Raw genomic sequence first — 13,955 nt, 5'->3', positions numbered from 1 at the left:
AGACTGACCCCTGGTAGCCTATGTTATTCACATAACATTGACCGAAATAAGCCCGGACAAAGAAGTGCATAGAATACAGCAGCACCATCATATGCATTATTATGCAAGGGGCACCGGTATGTCAAGATGCATACACTTCACATGCATGCTTCTCTGACGTGAGCAAGCCTAATTTGTCCCCGGGTGTGTACGCATTACATTAAACTGGGCCTCCATTTACCACCATAATATCATGCTTTAGAATCTAGATTATAGTTTATGCAGCGGATCCCAACCCAGTCCTTGGGACCCCTGGCTGGTAGCACTGGTTTTCCATCCTACCAGGACATTCATTGCTTTCACCTGGTGTCCTTAATCGTAATTATTGTCCAATCAATTACCTTTTAGAACTGATTAGAGGGGAATCACTGTATTAAAATATCAAATAAGCACCACTCATGTGTTCAGATTGGTGGTCCACGTGCATTTTCAGTTTTATTTGAATGACCACTCAATCGATTGTGTTCCAACTTGGATCAATGGAACTAACCCAGTATACTTTGAGTTGTTATGTATTGATATGACTTTTTTTATTTTTTATTAAATATCATTAAAATCTTAAGTGTCTTGCCAATCATTTGGTGGCCCACTTTGCAATACCCCTTCCCCTGGCCCACCGGTGGGGCCCCTGGCCCATAGGTTTAGAAGCACTGATCTAAAGCAGTGGTTCCCAAACGTTTTAGCCCGTGACCCAAAAGATAAATTAGACACTAGCCCGGGACCCAAACTAGTGAAAACAGCAGATCTCACGTTGTGAGCTTGTAGATCAGCTATTTTCACAACTTCTTAAACATTCTTTTTTTGTCATGAAATTTGTAGCTTGTTTAGTAATGTTTGTTTTTTATAATAACTAAAAACATTTATGAAACCAAACATTAAGGGACCCATAAAAATGTGTCCGTGTCCCACAGGTTGAGAACCAGTGATTAAAGCACACAGATGAGGTTTACATAATAAACCAGATTGGGAGAGACCAGACCACAAGTAGTGCACACAGTATAGGCTACTAGTAGTGCAGCCCAGTGCCCGCTCACCCGTGCTAATCCTGGGAGAATGGCTGTGGTTGTGTGTGAATAGAAGAGTAGATACGTGTGGGGGGCGAGGCTGGCTCTTATAGGTTTATGTCATTGGTTTAAACGACCCAAGACCCCGCCTTGATAAAAAAGAGAGAGTTAGAGACAGACAGTGTGACTATAGCCAAAAAAAAAAAAAAGACTGACGGGCAGAGAAGGAAAAAAAGAGAAAAGAATAAGCCCCTGAAACAGTTATTGCTAGTAGACACCTACTCGCCGCCTGCCTTCGCTCGTCTTGAAAACAGGACACACATAACACACACATTTATCCCACGTTGTGCGTTGTATTCATTTTTTCCAAAAAGCCGCGTCTACAACATACGGTCTTCATCTGGAAACCTTCTCGCGAAAACGACCGAGGATTTAAGTTGAAAGGTGGACCAGAATTACTACTCCAAAACAACAAACAACAAAAATCCCCAATAATAGATGGAAACATTCTTCCTGAAGAAGAAGCAGCGGATGATGTCTATGCGTGCCTGAGAAGGAAAAATAAAGAACTCGGCTATAATAATTCTTCTTCCTCTCAACTTGCAACTATAAAACAACATCATTCATCACCAGGTAAGATAGATGATGATTCGCATGATCGAGAAATCCCTGAAAAACACGTTTGCTCAGTTTTCAAACGGACTGTGTGTGTGCAGTGCATGGCTTCATTGCGATCATATAGTGTGTGTTGTATATTGGAGATTTCTTCTTTTCCCCCGTCCGCATAAACCTCTGTGTGTGTGACCATGTGTGTTCACCTTACTGCGCCATGAAGACGAGGAGGAGGAATGGTCGAGTGAATTGTGTGTACAACAAGAGGACATTTCTGACCAACCACCTAAAAAACCTTCACGAACTGGGTTTATGTTTTACGTGAAGCCCCGGTGGTCGCGGTCATGCATGTTGTTGTTGGTTTATGGTTTTATAGGATCTCTTCTTCCCCACCTTAATTTGCAGGATATTATTCTTGCAAGAAGAGGAAGACGGACCGTGAAGGAGATTTTTTTAACCCACAGTTTGTTGCTGCTTGGTCTCTAAAAGAAATAGGAAGGAAGTGCATTATGTTGGTGTTGCTGGTGGTGCTTTTTTTTTAGTTACGCGCGCTGTTCTTCTAACTGTACAGTAGTGTAAAGTAACTAAGTAAATGTACTTAAGTAATGTACTTAAGTACAGTTTGGAGGTATTTGTACTTTATTTCAGTATTTCCAATTTCCAATACTTTTATTCCACTACATCTCAGATCCAGATATTGTACTTTTACTCCACAACATTTATTTGAAAACTTCAGTTACCAGTTACTTTGCAAGTATAAATTATAATATTATAAAACATACATTAATCACTTGTTTAGCCCTATTCTATACCGTGGCTATTTGAAAATAGCAGATCTACTTGCTCACAACGCGTCGCGCTTTGTGAGCTTGTAGATCTGCTATTTCCAAACATTTAGTACTTTTACTTTTGGTACTTTAAGTACATTTTGATGCCAATATTTTGATACTTTTACTCAATTACATTTTGAATTCTGGACGTTTACTTGTAACGGAGTACATCTACAGTGCAGTATTGATACTTTTACTTAAGTACATAATTAGAGTACTTTTTCCACCACTGTAAACTGTACGTGTGTTCCCGTGGGGATACATTATTATTCACACTATAAGGTTGGGAAAGAGTTCGTGTATAGATTAAGAAGAAGAATAGTGTTGCTAGTTTTGAGACGCCACCCTTGCGTGTAATCTGGAGCGCAGTGCTTTCCGCTGTGCATCGTTTTTGGAGCTGTGTGGAACACAAGCTCCCTATACGTGGCCGTGTGTGTGGGTCTGTCTGTCTGCGTGTCTGTAGCCTACAGGACCTTTTGTGACCACACGAGGGCGCTGTTGTTCAGGCCAGACACACACACACACACACACACACACACACACACACAGCTCCACTTCGAACAGAGGTTCGATTTTTACATAAGTGATTACAATGAATGGGGCTCACACATCTGCTGCACTGTACAAACTAGTGGGTGGGTGGGACGATTCACTATACCTCAGTCTCGATTGATATGATCAGATCTCGATATGCCGATTCGATTGATATTGCGATTCTTTATTATATTGCGATTCAATATTAAGATTTATTGCGATTCCCCCTCAAGTTACCTTGCTTTTTATATAGGCTACTAGAACATTTAAAAACAATTATAAACATTATGAAAAGTTGAATGGTACACTTCAATGTAGGCAGCCAGGTAATGTCGATCAGTCTTTCTGACTCAAATACAAAATAAATACAAAAAACGGTATATCCTATATATACTGTATATAAAAAAGAGATCTGAACGATTCTCAATTCTGAACTTTACGATTCGATTTTAATATCGAGGCATTAAAAATTTCGATATTTGAGTGAATCGTTTTTTTGCCCACCCCTAGTACAAACCCTGCTCCTATAGACGCGTTTCTGGTCCACGTTACACTGATAAAACTAGATGCGTGCGCAGGGTCCGTATCAAAATTAGCCAATGAAACCAGCGTTCAACAGGTTTGGGGATTGGACGGAATTGATTACATGATACAGTCAGCTGTGCATTTAGTCTCAATGTTTGTAAACAAGAAACCCGTCTATGGTCCCACAGTTTACAAATAGAACCCTTATCGGTCCATTTTGGTTCCATTTGTACCACCTGGGAGTTGTGTGCCAAGCCCTGGCAGCCAATATACTTCTCATATGTATTTAATTATTATTATTTTAAAGATTGTGTAGGATAGGGGGAATGCCTGGTGTGTACTACTGTGTATGATGCTGGCACATATCCCTAAGTACCGACCATGTAATAGCTAGGAAATGTGATTCCGTAGGAAAGGTGATAGCAATGAATTATAGGTTGTTGCCCCTTTCCTAGTGGCCACACCACTCTGCTTAGCTATTTCACTGACTTTATTTGCAGGGAATGTGTAAAATATGGCTTTTCCAGTGTAATCAGATGTGTTGAAATGGATTAAGATTGTGGGTTTAAATAATCTAGTGGCTAACCTATATCCAATAAGTAAAGTCAATAATTGCACCATTATAAAACCAATTATAGAACACTTGCAGTATTAGCCTAATTATCATCAGGTTGTCAGCACTTACTGTACAGTGTAGGTCTTCCTCATCACTTGAATTAAAATGAGTAAAAAGTTGCGTTCCCACAAAGTAAACGTGATAGTGGAGAGGAGACTTTAAAGTGCATGTGCTGAATTAATCTTGATATGACAAACATGAATCGTCACGGAATTACTACTTTCTCTTGTTATTACTTTGTTATAATTAGTTTCCAAATGAGTGGGGAAACAGGAGGTGTTGATAATGTTTGATTGACGTCTGAAAGCTGAACGGGGAACGACCTGTGGAAGGCAGCCCTGCATGTGCGTGTCGCCCGCGTGTGTATGTGCTCGAGCACAACAGGGTTTTGTGTGTGTGTGTGTGTGTGTGTGTGTGTGTGAGGGAGGGAGGGGGAGAGAGAGGGTGTGTGTGCACACACACGCCGGAGGGAGGGGGTGTGCATTGGAGGAATAAGGCCGCTACAGATGTGTGCTGTGGACATCTGCTCTGTCGTTGGCCATTGTCAAGGAAGCATTTAAGATGGTGGACGACAGCTCAGCAACAACAAAGCCCCCTTGTCAGAAAGCCTGATTAAGCTGGTCCAGTAGTGAACACTGCTGCGCACATGCAGTGCACAGTCATAACTCCCTCTTCAGCATTTTATTGCTCCCCTTCGCTCGTCAGGTACGACGGTCACACACGAGATTAGTTCCGCAGAGCATTTCCCTCGGGGTGATCAATCCCTCGTTTGGGAAAAGGAAAAAGTCAGACGTGCTGCTCTTAAAGTTGAGATGGCGGTGGATTTCTTTCCCCCCTCCCATAACTTAACCACTCCTTGCTCAGCCTCTGTGCTTCGCATTGTCACACCACGAGGTAATAGAGGGAATAGGGGAGAGAGAGGGAGGGGGAGGGGGAGGGGGGGGGGGCATCCAGTGTTTCCAGAGAGGAAATTGAACTGACTTAGTTACCTCGCTCCCTTGAAGAGCCTGCCCTCTCTGCCATCCTCTCCCTGCGTTGCTGAGCAGCACCCTATCACTCAAGGCAATTGAACGTCTCCGAGGGGACCTCCGTTAGCCCCGTGCAATATTTATTACCATCCATCATCCGGAGACTCTCACTCCTAACGGGTGAATAACAGTGGCTGCTAAGCCCTGTGTTAAAAAGTTCTCTCACCGGTGACCATTAGAGGGGATTTATGGCGAGCGAGCAGCCTCCCTGGAAGCGAGGCAGGAGGAGCCGGGGATGGAGCCCCGTTTTCAGAGAGCACTCGCTATTATAGCCGGGGCCCGCTGCATGGGCGGAACGCTCCAAAAATGGGACCAGTTTTTGGGAGTTGTGGAGTCAAATATCCGTGGCATGTTTTCTGTGCCGCTTAAAACGGTACCCCGCCCCGGAGATGTCTTCCTGTAGCTGCGGGCAGGGGCGTCACAAGGGGGGGGGGGGGGGGGGGGGAACGGGGGGGGGGGACTGAGTTACTAGGGCCCAAGGTGGAGGGACCTTATTGAAAAATAGCAGGTATACAGCACGGCACCGAGTGCTGTGCTGCGCTGCGAGCTTGTGGATCTGGTATTTTTTAAAAGTCGTGAAAATGTGTGCAAATCTTTCAATATAATGTATTTTTTCAGCGGACATTTATAACTCAACTTTTGCTTCTGGGGGAGACCCTGGAACTAAATATTTTGAGATGGGGGTCCGTGGCCAAATACATATAATTTTGGGGGTCCTTCACATGAAAAAGTTTGAGTTCCACTGATATAGAAATATATATATATATATATTTTTTTTAACGTTTTTTCAAAAATAGCAGATCTACAAGCTCACAGCGCGGCACCGAAGTTAAAGCACAAAATAACGCAGTGAATCCTTGTACCCAGGGCCCAGAATACGGTGCGACACCCCTGGCTGCGGGGGGCGCCTTAACGAGCAGTGAGCACCTAAACCGCAGTCATACAGCATTACAATGTAACTACACATGACCTCCGATGTAATGTGAGAGCACGTCGTTATCATTTCAACGTGTGTGCGAGACTGCTAATTCGATGTATTGCCTCATCCTCTCTGAGGAGTGGCTTTCTTTGCGGTTGTGCTGGGTCTTAATTGCAGCGATCGTTATGGATTTCAACTTGAGTTCTCTATTCCACCCCGCTTGATACAGATCATCTGATGTGTACATGCTTTAGTACGGACCGGCGCTGATGAATCCAGGCTCTATGAAAGAGAGTGAGTGTATCTGGTGCGAAAACGAGTGGGCTCTGTACCTCTCTCTGTATAGTCTTTGATTATACAAAGATAAGACACAGTATTTAAAGTCTCCCCTCGCTGTCTCTCTCTGTGTAGCGATTGTGCGCTTGCCAGAGTTGAAAACAATGGGGATGGATTTGACGGCGGAGTGGAGCTTTCGGGACAGGGCACTACCATAAATGAATGCCTGACTGTATTTCTTTTAGGTCAATTTGAATATGTGCTTTTAATTGGTCTCTGTAGGCTGAGACTTATCTTCTCTCTCTCTCTCTCTCTCTCTCTCTCTCTCTCTCTCTCTCTCTCTCTCTCTCTCTCCGTTTCTCTCGCACTGCCTTCCTCAAAAGTGTCTGCATATGTGACTATGCTGGGCTGTGGGAGCCGGGGTGCAGCGGTGCTCATTTGAAGCCGGTGCGAACGTGCTCATTATCTCCAACCAAAGGCAAGATTGATTCAGCTGAAAGCCAGGATAATGTAAAAGACAAAAGAGAAGGAAAAAAAAAACGAAACAAAAGAACTGGGAGGTAGAACTATAGACTGGAGAAAAAAGAAAACACTGGTACCCGAACCCGCCCCCTCCCCAGTCCCCACTGTGGTTTTGCTCCCGGCCAAAGTGGCTCAGTTTAAGATGACGTGCAGCAACCACTCACTGCAACCAAAGAGTTGGATCACTCGTCCAGCATTCCTCTAACCCAGGGGTCTTCAACAGGGAGTCCGGACTCAGAGTTACTACAGGGGGTCCTCCAAATCTTCCAATCCTTTTTATATTAACAACTTGAACCCTAGTGTCCATATTTTGAGAACTGTAGCCAAAAATAGCAGATCTACTCACAACGCCTCTCGCTGCGAGGCGTTGTGAGCTTGTAGATCGGCTATTTTTGACAAAGAGGTTTGGTGTAGAGGGTGAAAAAGAGCAGACTAAGTACAGAGTGAAAGGTCAAGTTTATTAAACTCGAATTGACATGAATCCAAAATCCAAAATGTGGGGGTCCCTGCTTCTCTCTCTCAACTAAGGGGTCCTTGGCCTGAAAACGTTGAAGACCCCTGCTCTAACCTTTTACAAAATGCTTCTGTCTTGATTGTCCAGGGTTACTATAGAGGAAGGGTGTGTGTACATCAGTGTGGGGGGTGTCTGCTTTTTTTTTTCTCTCCCCATGACTCCATTAACTTGCCTCTGAATTGACGATTGCAGCAGCGATTCCGTTCTCTGCAGACACACACAGGGGTGAAGGATAATTGGAGCCCTAGATGTCTTTTTCTTGGGAATGGGGCTGAAGAGTTTGTAATCGGTTGGAATAGCAGAACCCTGTGCCTGCCATTGTTCCTCCACTCTGTATGACGCAAGGAATCCACGAAGATACAGCAATGGGATCCGTACATGGGATGTTTTTAGCTTTTTATTCAGAACCAAGTCAAACGTGTCCATGTAACAGTCTGACCCAGTGGTGGAAAAAGTACTCAAATGTTTTACTTAAGTAAAAGTATCAATACTGCAATGTAGAAATGCTCTGTAAGGGTGCCCTCACACCAAAATACCGAGAGTGGAATCCGCCAATGCATTTCAATGAGAATGGAGCGTTTTTTTGCAAAAATCCTCGACTGGCAAAAAAACGCTCCATTCTCATTGAAATGCAGGCGGATTCCCCCCCAAAAAAATAATAATTTGGGGACCCCCCCTGGTTGAGAACCCCTGCTTTACACAACTCGTCTGACCACACCTCTATTTCTACAGTGTTGCAGCTGAAATGAGAGATGGCGAGGTGACGATGGTGTAGCCATGTGGAACTGGATTGTCTTTCAGCTGTGTAAAAGGTCAAACGGCGTTTATGTCATGACCCCTGTGGCTTAGGGGGGGTCAAATGGAGCCCTGATAGTTAGCGCAAGGTGCGATGTTGGCTGGGAGTCAAGCCAAGGAATAGAGCACCAATTAGGGTTATTAATTATTTTCTTACAACGTAATACTCGTTTCATTTAATGCACATTAATTGATGTGCTCTCCCGAATCCGCACTTGCATAATCCACCAAGGATTTCTCAAAGGCAAAGGCACAAAAGCCTTTTATTATCTTAAGAAGGAAGTGGTCTTTTGGGACGTCAGGGGGGCCCCCTTGCTCAATTGTGTATTGCATTATGAAACGGACGTAAGTGAAATGAAATTACAACGTATCATCGGCAGCACGGTGAAGGATTCCATTGAATAATTAACAAAGCGTAGCCATTGTTGTACCGTCAGACCCCTTCTGTTGGACGTGATGCGGGTGGTGGTGGTGGTGGTGGTGGTGGTGGTGTTGTGAAGTCTTGGGCACGGGGAGTGAAAAAGGAAAACAGTTTCAAGGTTAAACGTGTGAAGGCCAAATGTTTTGGGAGGGCTGCCTGGCGGATTAATTTCATGTCCCATGATGTGATTTGCCGTATCTCCTCCTCTCCTGCCCTTGGGTTCTAGTGAGACGTCGGGAGTCTTGATGAGTGTCGAGGGTGGGGTTGGGGAGGAGTAGGCGGAGGAGGGGAGGTGGTGTGGGGGGGGGGTCTGTAACTAGTACTGCCCGGCAGGGACGTGCAGAGAATATTAGAGAGGCAGGGGCTAAAATTGTCGAAAATAGCAGACCACCATGTTCACAACGCGTCGCACTGCGGCGCGTTTGAGCTTGGAGGTCAGCTATTTTCAGTACTTGATACCACACAAAACTAAGCATTAAAAAGGCAATACTGGAGATGTGGCATAACAGCATGGATTTATACACAGTGAGGGCAATTCTTTCAACATAAGATGCTGCGTTCAAGTTCAGGAGAGTTTGGACAAGGCAATTCTCTTGAATGCTGCCCTCAGGTACGGCATGGAAAGAGGACATTTGCATTTCTTTCACCTTAGTGAAAACGGCATTCATGGTCCGGAGAGGGCACTTTTTTACAGAGGGATAAAAGGGCAGGGGCTCAAGCCCCCTTTGATGTCTATGTGTGCACGTGCCTGCAGCCCGGGTTTGTGTTTACAGAAATACTAAATGGAATTATGAGAGGTGGTGCACGCTTACAAATTCACCATCATCTCGGGCTCCTGTCTCATTACGGAATACAAATTCAGTGGTTATCCTGCTGGTGTGTGTGTGTGTAGTAGAGAAAATTAGCTCTCTCATGTTGATGCGAACATGCACTTTTACACACACACACAGGCACACACATGCACGAGCACACACACGCACGCACGCACACACACACTCACTCAGGATGGGGGGTGGTTCCAGGAACATCAGAGTGCATCATTAATTGCAGGGCAGGCTGTAAAGATGGAGATGGGGGGTGGAGTGGGGGGGAGGGGAGGGGACCACCACCACCACGGCGCCAACAACCAGATCCCTCACTCCCGCATTCTGCCAGAAAAGCAACCGCCGTACCAACCGCCACCGTCATCATCATTTGCTATCTGCGGCATCAACTTATCTGCATATCAACTTGGTTAATGAAGCCGGGTGGTTTTTTCCAGTTTGTAATGGGATATATTTCCACGCATGTACTAATATTTGGAAGTAACTCTTAGGATATATATATATATTTTTTTTTAACTCCATGAAATATTCATGAACGTGCAACGACCAGGAAGAATTACTGAATGTATAGAAATAGCCTACATGACATCAAATCTGCGATTCGAGTTGTTGCCAGTTGCGCGACTGTTAACGTTAGGCTGGCCAGGAATGAATCTAATCAAATGTATGTATGCATGAACTACCACAACCCCCCCACCCCCTAAAGACTCCCTCAACTCTCCCCCCCAACCCCCACCCATATCCCTGCCTGCTTCATATGATGTGGTTTGCACAGAGAGATGCGTTTGGGTGAGATCAAATTCGCGTCCTCGTGAGATTCCCGTTCACATGCCTCGGTTACTAGCGAGAGCTCATCTCGATCCCCTCGGTGAAGGGAGCAGGCAGAGAATTAATAACATGCAAATGCACTCTTCCGGGTGTCAGTTGCAACATGCCTCGCTACTCTGAAACCTCTCCCAGGATGTTCATGGTATATCATGTTAGCGGGGATGACCCGCTCACCTTTCATACGTGCTCACACACGGAGCAACAAACAATGGAGCGCCTTTACTTTTGGCTGCGAGGCAGGCGCACAGCGAGTGCACCGCCGCGCATCATGTTGCGGTCGGTTTCTCCTCCTCCGGTGAAGGCTGCGTTTCTTCTGTTCACCAGCCTCACCTTTTTTCATTGACCGGTTGAACCTCATTCCTCCTCCTCCTCCCAGATTGCCTTTTGCTCCCAGTGGAGCTTCAATCTGACGCAACGCTGGAGTTGAATCTGCTCCACGGCTGATTTCCAGCATCGGTCAAGGAGAGGAGAGTAACCAGGGGATGATCTCTCACTCCATTAACCCATTTAAGCCCTATTTTACACGTCAACATATGATGGTGTCACGCTAAAATAGCCCATCTAAAAGCTCACAACGTGTGAGCTTGTAGATATGTTTGTAGATCTTCAATATTTGTAGATACAGTAGATTTGTTATAATGATGACATGCCCAAAATAGGGACGTGAGGGTTAATCCCTCTAGCATTTTCCCTCTGTTTCCTTTATATTTATTTATCTTTTTCTTTTCACTCATCTCTCGTTCTCTCTTCCTTCTAGTTCACGTCTCATTGCTTATGTAATGTCTCCAAACATTTGTGCAGCATTAGGAGAAGTCGGGCATGCCAAAACTGAGCAAAACGTCCCTCTGTGCACCCCATCGAGGTGGGACAGATGGCGACCCTCGTTCACAGTCTTGTAAACTGCCTGTGACAGGAGAGATGGCAGATACACAGCTGAACTAGGGCACTGCTAACTAAGGCTTTACAACCGGCGATGGGCACAGTCTCGAGCACAATCATCAATGTGATGCCTATTATACCGAGGGCGTAAAGCGCCTCAATTTGGACCCCGGCACATTGTTTAGTGGGCGTTAATTACAGTGCGGCAGCGGCTTATCGATTACACATCAATTTGGATAGCGCCAGTTTTTTGATAATGCGATGCACTGTAAAAATGAACTGTCACGCAGCTCAAATTGCGGTGGCGGGTCGTAGCCGCGGCTCCCAACAAAACACCGTCAGATTCTCCGCATTGGACCATCCATCACGACGTTAAAGAAGGTGACCCAGACTTGTTCTCTAATTCAGTCGTTAATCACCGCTACCAACAACTCTTTGTCGGGCACTTTCACTTTGTCCCTCCATAACAACTCTCAGGGCATAGTCCATTACCGGGTAAACAGACATTTGGTACGCCGAGGAAACGAATGAAGATGCCCAGCGCAAAAAGCCCCAGAGGTAAGATCAAATGGCAGGTCCAGTGATGATGAGGGATGTTTATGGCCGGCACTCTATTAAGAAGAGGCTCTTCCCCGCTGGTGCGTAATGAACACCCACCTTGTGGGATGGTCGCTCTGGAGCCTTGCTGTACGCCGAATTACCGGCCATTTTCATCAAAATGTGCCCTAATTGCTCTCCGCGGTGAGATGGAGGGAAAGGGCCACTGATGTACAGGCTGGGTTTTTTGGGGGGAACGTTGTACGTGGCAAGGTGACTGGCTTATGGCGGCATTAGCTGCGTTGATTTGAATAAATGCTCGAAGTCCATTTTATTCCCCCCCTCCCCTTTTGTGTGTTAATGAAAGCCAGTTCTGTCCTTGGAGAGTGATATTTCAAGCCCTAACTCCCCACCTCTCTGAGTACACAGCAACGCCTCCTCCAGATGTCCCCCACGGCGGGAGGCTGCGAGACACAAGCGAAAGGCTTAACACTGACACACACACACACACACACACACACACACACACACACACACACACAGATCATCTTCAGCTTCAGCTGACCCAGAGATGAAATACGATATTATGTGGTGTGGAGTGATTGTGTGTTATTTCTCTCAAGAAGAGAGTTAGAAGAACGTCGCTGACAAAAGGGGCAGTGTAGGGATGGATAGTAGGGGAACAGAATAAACATCTCGGAGGAGGAGAAGGGAGAGAATGTTTTCGGAAACCACAGACAACGTACCATCTGCACCCGGCAGGGATTGTACGAGCGACACTGGACCACTGCTGTGAGGAACTATTGCATTGTTATTAAACGGCCTCAGCCTCATTGGCGACCATATTAAAGCCTCTCAGATCCTTTAGGCTGATGCAAGGGAATGAAAAGAGAGAAAAAAGCAAACTCAAATAAATGTGCCAAAAACTAACATGGCCTTTTTGGACGCGCTGCGTGCAACTGCGATGGCATAGATTTTAGATGGTGGTGATACAAACTTCCTCGAAATGAAAAGGCAGAGAAGAGTATTTTTTTTTCTTCTTCTTCTACTTCCTCTCACTGCATTCTCTCTCTCTCTCTCTCTCTCTCTCTCTCTCTCTCTCTCTCTCTCTCTCTAAAAGCCCCCCCTCCCCGGAGCGCCCACCACCACCACCTCTTTGGCTCAGCATCTCACGCAAGGTGCAGCGAGAGGACAGCTTTCTTGTTACTCACAGGCTGTCTTAAGAAATGCAGATTTAGCAGCATCAGTCGATAACCAGGCCTTGTTATGGGGGGGGGGGGGGGGGGGGGTCTGGTGTTATTCTTTGCTTCTCTTCTCCGCCGTGAACTTTGCTCCGTGCTCACGATGTTGCCTTGTGTGTTTTTTATTCTTATTTATTCATTTCATCCCCAGAGCGGCATCCTGCAAAAAAATATATTTCTTTTAGGTGTGTAGTCGCTCGTGCTTATTACAAGATTCGCCTCACAATTACAGCTCCAGAACTCTGCGATTCCACACTTCTACTTGTCAGTCGACACTGCGTGTGGGCTGGCTGAGGACCAACGCGCTGAATTAGTTTCAGACATGCAGCTTGTTGAAGTGCTGCTCAAGGAGTGAAGGTTGATGTTTGTGTTCGAGGGGAATGGATCTTGAGATTTGACGTTATGCTTGCAGTTCCTTTTGTTAAAGGAAAACTTTCCACATTTGCAAACTAAATCCCATTGTTTTTGATGTGAGGAGAGCATTACTATAGGGAGGCAAAAATACCCTATTTCTCTCTCCCAAAATGATGATGTCAAATGTGTTAATAGACATCATCGGGCGTATTCCCATCAACCACTTCAACTATTATGTACTTAATTTTCCTCAGGGGTCTATTTGGTCTAACTGATACTAGTACGACGCCTCAGGGCGACATGCGACCTCACCCTAAAGGGCGAGGTCGCACCAATTCTTGACTTTCTGGCCAGTGATGTATATTGGACCCCTGCATGATAGTCAACAATGTGATGTCACAACATGCCCACATATGGGCATTGCCAAATATGGGTATTCCAAGTTATGCGCTTAATATTGATGTCATCCGGACAGAGATCTCCATATGGGCATAAAACGGACAAGGACGCAATTAATTTGCAAGTGTGACTCGTGATGACTTCAGCGATATGCATAGATGGGTGTAAAATAAGGCATATCAAGCCAGAGTGTGATGTCAGAGCAGCAACCCATTCTGTTAAGAGTGGTTCCCCTGACATCACAGTGACATCAGAGCA

General features: G+C 45.4%; 1 protein-coding gene across 2 annotated transcripts in view; it reads left to right on the top strand.

Annotated features, from left to right (window-relative positions):
* The first annotated feature begins 1,276 nt into the window (after positions 1-1,276).
* Positions 1,277-13,955, top strand: part of ctbp2l (C-terminal binding protein 2, like) — a 161,188-nt gene continuing 148,509 nt past the window's right edge. For both annotated transcript variants that reach the window (XM_080746936.1, XM_080746937.1), the window contains exon 1: positions 1,277-1,676. The gene's annotated coding sequence lies outside the window, so the exon portion shown is untranslated. The remainder of the gene's footprint in view (positions 1,677-13,955) is intronic.

Source organism: Nannobrachium achirus (genome assembly GCF_963921795.1).
Source record: "Nannobrachium achirus genome assembly, chromosome: 18".
NCBI classification, from domain to species: Eukaryota; Metazoa; Chordata; class Actinopteri; order Myctophiformes; family Myctophidae; genus Nannobrachium; species Nannobrachium achirus.
Note: the sequence above shows the minus strand (reverse complement) of the source record. Positions and strands in the feature narration are given on the sequence as shown.